This window comes from Passer domesticus, chromosome 6 (genome assembly GCF_036417665.1).
Source record: "Passer domesticus isolate bPasDom1 chromosome 6, bPasDom1.hap1, whole genome shotgun sequence".
Taxonomy (NCBI): Eukaryota; Metazoa; Chordata; class Aves; order Passeriformes; family Passeridae; genus Passer; species Passer domesticus.
In genome coordinates, this window is record NC_087479.1 from 13,397,857 (window position 1) to 13,406,205 (window position 8,349).

At 36.1% G+C, this 8,349-nt stretch overlaps 1 long non-coding RNA gene across 1 annotated transcript in view; it reads left to right on the plus strand.

The window, feature by feature from the left end:
• The window catches only part of LOC135302666 (uncharacterized), a 51,020-nt gene extending 42,878 nt beyond the window's left edge, over positions 1 to 8,142 (plus strand). Inside the window, exon 3 of the long non-coding RNA XR_010364241.1 lies at positions 6,257 to 8,142. This is a non-coding gene — a long non-coding RNA (uncharacterized LOC135302666). The remainder of the gene's footprint in view (positions 1 to 6,256) is intronic.
• The last annotated feature ends 207 nt before the right edge of the window (positions 8,143 to 8,349 follow it).

Below are 8,349 nucleotides of genomic sequence, written 5' to 3' on the forward strand. Positions count from 1 at the left end.
TATTTTTAATAGCATGTGATTATACGTCCATTGTATTTTAGGGAGCTATGAACTAATTGGGTGATATTTAAAGTGAGAAAGGGAAACAGAATATGGTAACATATTCCACATAGTAATTGTGTATAGGAAAGTCAGGTGATGGAAACCATGAAGATTTAATAAATGTTGATAAATAATTTACTTTTATTATCAGTATCATAACTGAAATCTAATTCAAGTGTAATTTGTGAGCTGTTAAAATTTTCTGTAGTTTGTATTTTACTAAGAGATTGAACTTTTTTTTTTCTCGGAGCTGGGATGTGATTCTAATTTTGTTCATATTATAACAAATTAATTTGAATTTCACTTATGCCATCAATTGAAATTCATACCAAAATAATTAATCAAATCAAGGAAGAGGGACTGAAAAAATTTTGGGGTGTGCCTTTGTTTTGAAATGTTTTTTTCCTTTATGCACTGTTTAATCTCACATAGATTTTAACATTTTAAAAACAAGGTGAGGTATTCTTTAGTGGTCCAGGCCAGAGGATGGATGGCACTTTGCTTGCTAATACAGAAGCTTTAATATGTGAAAAAGGGACATGGGAAACCACACACATATGTCGTTAAGGGGACCAAGAAAGGATGGTTCTGAGGGCATGTCAAGAGGCAAAAAAAATTGATCAGAGTTTCTGTGCCTAGGCAATGCATCTGAGGGCAAGGCAGTGCCTGGTGCAGAAGGAAACTGAGTTGAATTACATGATTAAGGGATTGGTACACAGGAATGATGAAATAGAAAACAATAAAGATTTATTTCCTATTTTTCCTACATCTAAGGGAGTCAAGCTTCAGATGGCATAATGAAAAATAATCCAGAGGGATAATACCTGACTACTGCCCAGAAAATATATCATTTATTAGTGTAAACTAACATATCATACTGAAGTCACCCTGGATAAGTTGTGTCTTGAAGCATGGGCTGGGCAGCTTGGAAGAAAAGTATTTGGTTTGTCTCCTGTAGACTTTTCTTGTTTCTTAGAAATGCAGGCTGTCCCATGCACCTTCCTCTGTACTTGAAGAGGAAAGAACAACACTTCTCTTCTTTGAGGTCCACTCAAAGCGGCACAAAAGACACCAAAACTTAGGAACTTGGGGAATAATTAAAACAGAGCCAGCAGCAGAAGGGTAGAACATGAAAACTGTCTGAAGCAGCATGCATATCTACTCTCATCCTGGACAAAATATCATAAACATAGGAAATTCTAGCCCCATTTATTGTAGAAGATTGAAATATTTTTTTTTTCTCTTATAAGTAGTTAGCAATGCTAAAAATGAAAATGGAAAACAAAATATCATAAACAAAACAAAACAAAACAAAAAAAAAAGGCAAAAAAAAAAAAAAAGCAAAAACCAAACCAGGATATTGAAACTGCATCTACTTTCTACTTGTGTGTTTTGATGAATGTAGGAGAAAGCATTTGGGAAACTTGAATTTGGGAAGCCAGGTGATCAAATTATCATCTTTGTCCAGACATATAGAGACATTAGGTAGTCATCAAATATTGATGATGCATTAGAGGTCCAAGACTAAGGCAGAGCTCTCCATTTGTTTGTTTTGTTTGGCCAATATGTTAAGTAGAATAACTTATGAGAAATGATAGAATTCATCCCTTCTACTCCTTTGTTAACAGGTTAGCACTCGACCAATTCACATATCTAAGGCTTTATGTATTATTAATCAAAAGAGTTTAAAAGTCAATCCAATCTGGTTATATACAGTAGTTCTTGTGGTTTTCAAACCTTTAAATAATTTATGGTGTCATCACTTTCCCAGTGGATATCAGGCTAGTAGAGTGTCTGGAATCAGAATCCCACTGGGAAAAAAAGAAACATAGTCAGAAAAAGTAGTAATTTTTTTTTTAATAATAGCATCTCCAGCCTATTGTATCATCACTATCAGTCTCTAGAGAGATCATTTCTCTGAAAGAGAAGTTTTTCTTATACGAATCCTTTTGGGATCAAACAATCTCACCAAATCTATACCTACATATTGTTCTAACTGGATAAGGGAGTGTGTGTGTGTTGAGCACACATGGAGGTTTGTTCTGCTTCTTTTGAAGTGGTAAGCCCCCACAGTTGATCATTGTAATCTGAAATGGCTATTTTATTTTTTTATAAGTATGTCTCAAATTAATTCAGCCATTTTTGATTATGTGAATACTGGGGAATCTACTTTTGAGCTTTTTAATCTTTCTAGGTATTCAAGAATATAATAAAAAAGTGATTTAAAATAACACATTCAATTTAAAAGTATGTTAGAGAAATAATGACATTATTTTATGTGATAGAATACCAGATTCTGCCTTCCCAAGTAAGGGACTTGACTTCTATTATTGAATAGACTGCTACCATATATTTAACATATAACCTCCTTTCAGAATTAAAAACCTCCTTTCAACCCAGAAAATCATATATTCTTTCTCCATATAAAATAAGGTCATTGAAGACCATGTGTATCTGACAGGTACTCTGCTAGTTCTCTAACAGAATATGAGTTTTTATACCTCTTTGTTTTGCACTATGTCTTCCAAGTAGTGTCCCATGTATAGCCTTTTTTTTATTTTTCTTGAACCTCTCAATAAAAATTTCAGGATGTATCAGTGAAGAAAATTGTCCTGTGATCTTTCAGAACAGCCGATTTTGGCTTTAGCTGCCAGCTGTCCCACTGACTGCAACCAGCTCCACAATTCTTCCTGCTGCATCCAGATCCTGCTTTGCCTGGGAAACGTTGCCTCCTGGCCCTACAACACTTGCTAACAGAATGGAGCAAATGACAAGGATGCATTTCTGCATGCAGTCAGACAGCCTAGCAACATTTTGCTGGGGTTCAGAATTATGCATTTATATAAACTAAGACTGGCCTTACATGTAAGCCAGGGAAGTAATCCTTCCATGAATGTGAGATGTTTATGCTGCTGTTATGAAGCAAGACTGAGGAAATTTGCTAGATGAGGGAAGTGGACATTTCGCTTACAGAATCAGGATTTGAATCTCTTATTCCTTTAAAAACATAGACAAATCTGAAACATAAAATGTAATAGTATAAAACATGGGAAAAAAATAGTGAAGGATTTAGGTGCATGCATATCATAAAATTCCCTCAGTGCCACTAACTCAGCTGTATTGATGACACATATTGACTCATATTCTGCTTTCAGCAACACTTGTGTAAATCCAGGGTACTGAAACTTCAGTCACTTCGGAGCAATTGCTCTTGATTTACACTCGCGTAACTGACAGAGTTTGACCCTTAGACTATACATATATCTTATATTATGCATTTAGCTTCCTGAGCCACAACTGAACAATAAGGCAGTATATATATCATCAGCTATGCACCATATATCAGTTTAATGTGGACATTTAAGTTTTGCAATTCTTCTACTCTTGTGCTGCCATTCTCATACTTGAAAGAGTATTAAATTTTACACACACACACACACACACACAACTTTTAAAAAATTTGTGTGATTCTTAGATCTATGTGTGGCTCCGGAAAGCTGAGCACTTCACTCATCTTTCCTAAACAACGTATGTAAAAATGGTTAAGAACTGCAGGAGTGTTTAGACTGATCTTAATTAGCTCTCTCCAAGTGATCAGAACTGATCTTACTGGTCACAAGGATATTCCTCTCCCTGTTCCCTAACTCTAAACAGAGACAAGGCTGCCCACTCAACATGTGAACATGTCTCAGCACAGGTTTGGTGAGACGAGGAAGAGCAACAGGGGAGCCCTGGTTTTTGGCCATGTTTAAGAAGCAATTTCTTTCTCTATATGTTGGGGTCACACCTGTGAAGCTCTTCTTTTCCCAGGGTAGGTCTGTCTGAATTTTGAAATGTCAGCCTTATCTTGCCAATGCTCTGCCTAGTGCCAGCTTGCGCAATGATTATCCTGCAATCACATTCCCAGAAACTTCTGCTGAAAACAAAAGGTGCTTCCAGAAATACCTTGAGAGATAAATAATACATCAACTTAGACACTCTGCTTTAACTTCCTCTGAAGGCAACTACTCCAGAACAATTGCAAAACACAATGACCCCAGATAAATGTTTTGTCCTATGGTCACTCTTCATATATTGCAGCCACAGTGAAGATGACACCAAGAACAAAAAAATAAAGGCACATATCTTTGGAAACTTAAGAATGCTCCTAAGCTTTTGGCTTACTGAGTTTCTCTCTTAGTAACATAGAGCACCTCATTCTAGTAACACTTCACATTTCCACAGGCTTCTTTCTAAAGAGACTAAACCTGCAGGGCTGGTATTATTTCTGTGGTTCCTACATCCTTCCAAGAGATAGATAGGCTCTGCAAAAAAAAAAAATTAAAAGAAGCAGACATATTTTAAAATTTGATTATTAAGACATGAAAATAAGAACTAATTTTATTTGTAAGCAAAATCAGAGGGAAAAGAGAAGAAAGTTTCACAGAAAAGCAATAAAGTTTTTGGACAGTTCACAAGGTCTAGCAGCCTGTGGGCCAAACAATAAGCAATTTGTTGAGGAAGAGAGAATAAAGACATTCTTTCAGGCTGGCCGGCTGGCATGGTGAGCTGCCCATTGTGCTGCTGGCTGTGAGACCTGGGATTAGGGAGCAGCTCAGGTTCCCAGGCTTGGCACCAATGGAAACTCAAGTTTATGTATTTAGTCTTTGAACAGAAGAAGAGGTCACAGTTCAGTACCATTTGAGAGCTGATCTACCAAACAGCACTAGTACTGGCTCCAGAGGATGAATGTTCATCTGCCCATTTGGTCAAAGGTGAGCTGCACTAATAATGCCTCTAGCAAGGTAGAAAAGATAAAAAAAGCTTGCAACGCAGAGCTGGGATGGGGGAGGGACACACTTTCAAGTGATAGACTGCAGTGAAAAGGCAAAATACAGCCATAATGACAATCTGCTCTGTGAAAGTTGCTCAGTGGATTAGAATCAAATAATGCAATATAAAAAAAATTAAAATAAACTTGTTAATAATATTTTTTATCAGATATATTTCTGCATTAAGAAAAAGAAATGGAGAGAAAGAGTGCTTCTTTGCTACACTAAAACATTTTTTTCAAAATACAGGCAAAAATGTAGAGAAGTAGAAATAGTATTAAAATCAAGATAGTTATAAATAAAGAATATATTGCAGGGTTAAGCACACCAAATGTATTCCTCAGGAGTCAATAAATGGGAAATAACGAAGGTACATTAGCACCTCTAATGTTTAGAAATTATTACACTCTGATGACTATGCAGAGCACTAACTTAGGAACTGACTTTCTCTGTGGATAAGCATTTGTTTTAGAGATTCCAAAAGAGGAAAACCCCATTCTCCAAAATAATAGCTTTATCTGAGGAACCCAAATGATCAGACCTTTTTTGGCTGCTCCAAATAATTGAAATAGTTACTGGAAATGCAGAATGAATAATAGAAATTTTGCATTACAAACACCTTAATAGAAAGTTTTGTTCTTTGCTGATACCATTCCCGTTCCTGTTTTGATAATTTCATGCAGATCTAGGGGAAATTTTAATAATAAGTGATCCAATCTCATGTTTATATTTAAAAATTAAGTTTTTTGAGTTATGCAGACTAGAATTGTACACTGTTTTTTTTCACTTTCTGAAAATATCCATAGGATTGAGGTTTTCCAGAATACATATCTCAGAATGAAATGTTGATGCTTTCATGTGTGAATGTGAAATTTAAAAGATCTAGAATGAAAAGTAAGAATCTAAAAAAGCCCCAAATCAGTAATCAACAATCAACAGCTGCATCATTTGAGTGTTCATGCTCACTGTGTGAAGACTAAGGAAGACAAAAGTGCAGTTAAGCAAACAGGAAGCCTTGCACATTTTTCCCTAATGAATACATTGGAGATGAGTCTGTTTATGAGCATCTAGTGGACAGAAGTATCTAAATTCATCATCCTCTCTGGGGTATGAACTGAGTCAGGATAGCAAAATCTGGCCTTAAGAGGATTGCTCGTTAAAGGCATTAAGTCCAGTTCTACCATCTTAAGATAAACAGCACATTTCAGAGTCAGGTTTTCCTGGTTAGAATCTTTCAGAAGTAACAATTTAAAAACTCTCCAAAGTACAATATTGCGTGAGAGCTTGTGATTCACTCCACCTTTTGATTTTACATTAAGCTCTTCTGTTTGATATTTTTTCTCTTCACAGACAGAGAAAAGAAACTGTTTTTGTTTTTTTTTTGTTTTTTTTTTTTTTTGCAGGATGAGACCACAGGGTAACCAGGCTGAAGAATCATAATAACAGACATTAAGAAAACTTGTAATTGTGGGTTTGAGATTCCAACATGAGACAGAATGACACTTTGGTGTCTCAGTTCTTCAGCTTCTGCTGATGTAAACTGAGCCCCAGGTCTAGCCAAGAAGTGGAAGACAGCACAGCACAGGAGCCAGAGGACCTGTCCTCAGCAGGGTATTTCTACATATGCTTCTGAACAGTGATTCTCTGCAAACTGCTGGGCCTCAAATTCTTGCGTGCCTTCCAGAGAGCTTCCGAAATTGGGAGAATTTCTTAAGTCAACTGAATGCTAAGCCTTTTTGCCATTAGGAAATCTAGAGAGAAGAAGGATGCTCCCTCAGTTTTGGGGGGACTCTGAACCCCCGGCATCAAAGAACCACCAAATTCTCCTCACAAGGAACCCAGTGACAAGTGACATGAAGAATCAGTGGCATGCCCAGTGAAGGCCAGATGCCTTTAGAAAACTTCTGTCCAATGAGGTCATGGAGCTTGTTGTGTAGTGTACTGCTGCTTCAAGTCTGTCCTAAATTAAACAATGTCCGTCCTTGGCTTGAGAGTTTGTTTTTAGTAGAGATCACATCCTCCTTTAGGCTTTCTCTGTACCTGTCAGAAACGGAAAGAGGGAACACTACCCCTTCTGTGTCTGAGCATTGCTGTGAAAGTAATGTGAAACAGCAGCAAGTAATCATCTACCTTGGGAGCATAGTTCAGATTAACTTGGTAAGCAACCTTAATGTGAGCTTGAAATTCTGAAAAACCCTTCAAGCTTTCAAATCTGAAAGAATAAATTATCTACTAATGATTTCTTTCTTTTATTTTTTTTAAAATTTCATTCTAGATTAACTTTATGTCTAGATCTGAGAAAGGGGTTTTCCATCTCTTTCTTCCTTTGGTCTTGTTGTGCTTTCATCTCTGCTGCAATTCTGCTCCCCTTCAGTGTCAGTTCTCACACTCTCTCATTTGTGCATATTGATGCATGCCTGTCCTATGACTGCTGTCACCTGCATGTGCCTGGTACAGGCCCCCCATGACATCCCTCCCCTTTTCTCTTGCTGCCTCTCTCTCTCTCTCTCTCAGACCACAGGGGCCACACCATCACCACTTTCTCAGTGTGGCATTTCCTTCTGTGCCTTGCTCTCGCGTGTTGTTTATCTCTCAGAAGGATTGCAGCTATAGATAGCATCAGTGGAACTGTATCTGTCTAGGAGCAGATGTCTACCTCTGCCATATCATCTTAATTGCCCTGCTGTGGCTCACCTACCAGAAGCCTTTTTTTTTTTTTTTCTGTGTTACTTTTTTTCCCCCTCCAATTTTGCAAATGATTAGTTCAAAACCAGCAGGACTCAGCTTATAGTCATAGGGATTAGCTGGGTATATTTAATCTTTTCAGGAGAGAGAATCTTTTCAGTTGCTAACGTACTGGACAGTATTTTCTAAGGTCTTTGAGGTTTTGTCTCATATTTTTATTTTATAGTGAATTAGGTAAATATTACTGAAAGAGAAACTAGAGAAACAGGAAATTATTATAAAAATATCAGTCAAAACCAAAGTGTTAATGTCTGGACTAAGAGGTTAAGCAAGTAATGTAAATAACTATATATGACAGAGACATACTCTTACCTGTTTCTATGGTGTTGATAATTTAGTTAGAATTTTCTTTTCTTTTTTTTTTTTTTTGAGAGAGAAAATTTAATCACACAGCACTTCAGAAGATTCTTCTATGTAAAAAAATTGAAAGGTATTCATTTGGCAGTCTTAAATACAAGTGATCCAAATTATACCTTTCAGTCATTCTAGTTTTACATTGATCGAGAGTAAAATATGGATTTGTATTAGTTTGGGACTAAAATTTAGATTATGGGAAAGTAAAAAAAGAAAGAAAAAGAAAAAGAAAAAGAAAAAGAAAAAGAAAAAGAAAAAGAAAAAGAAAAAGAAAAAGAAAAAGAAAAAGAAAAAGAGAAAAAGAAGAAAAAGAAAAAGAAAAAGAAAAAGAAAAAGAAAAAGAAAAAGAAAAAGAAAAAGAAAAAGAAAAAGAAAAAGAAAAAGAAAAAGAAAAAGA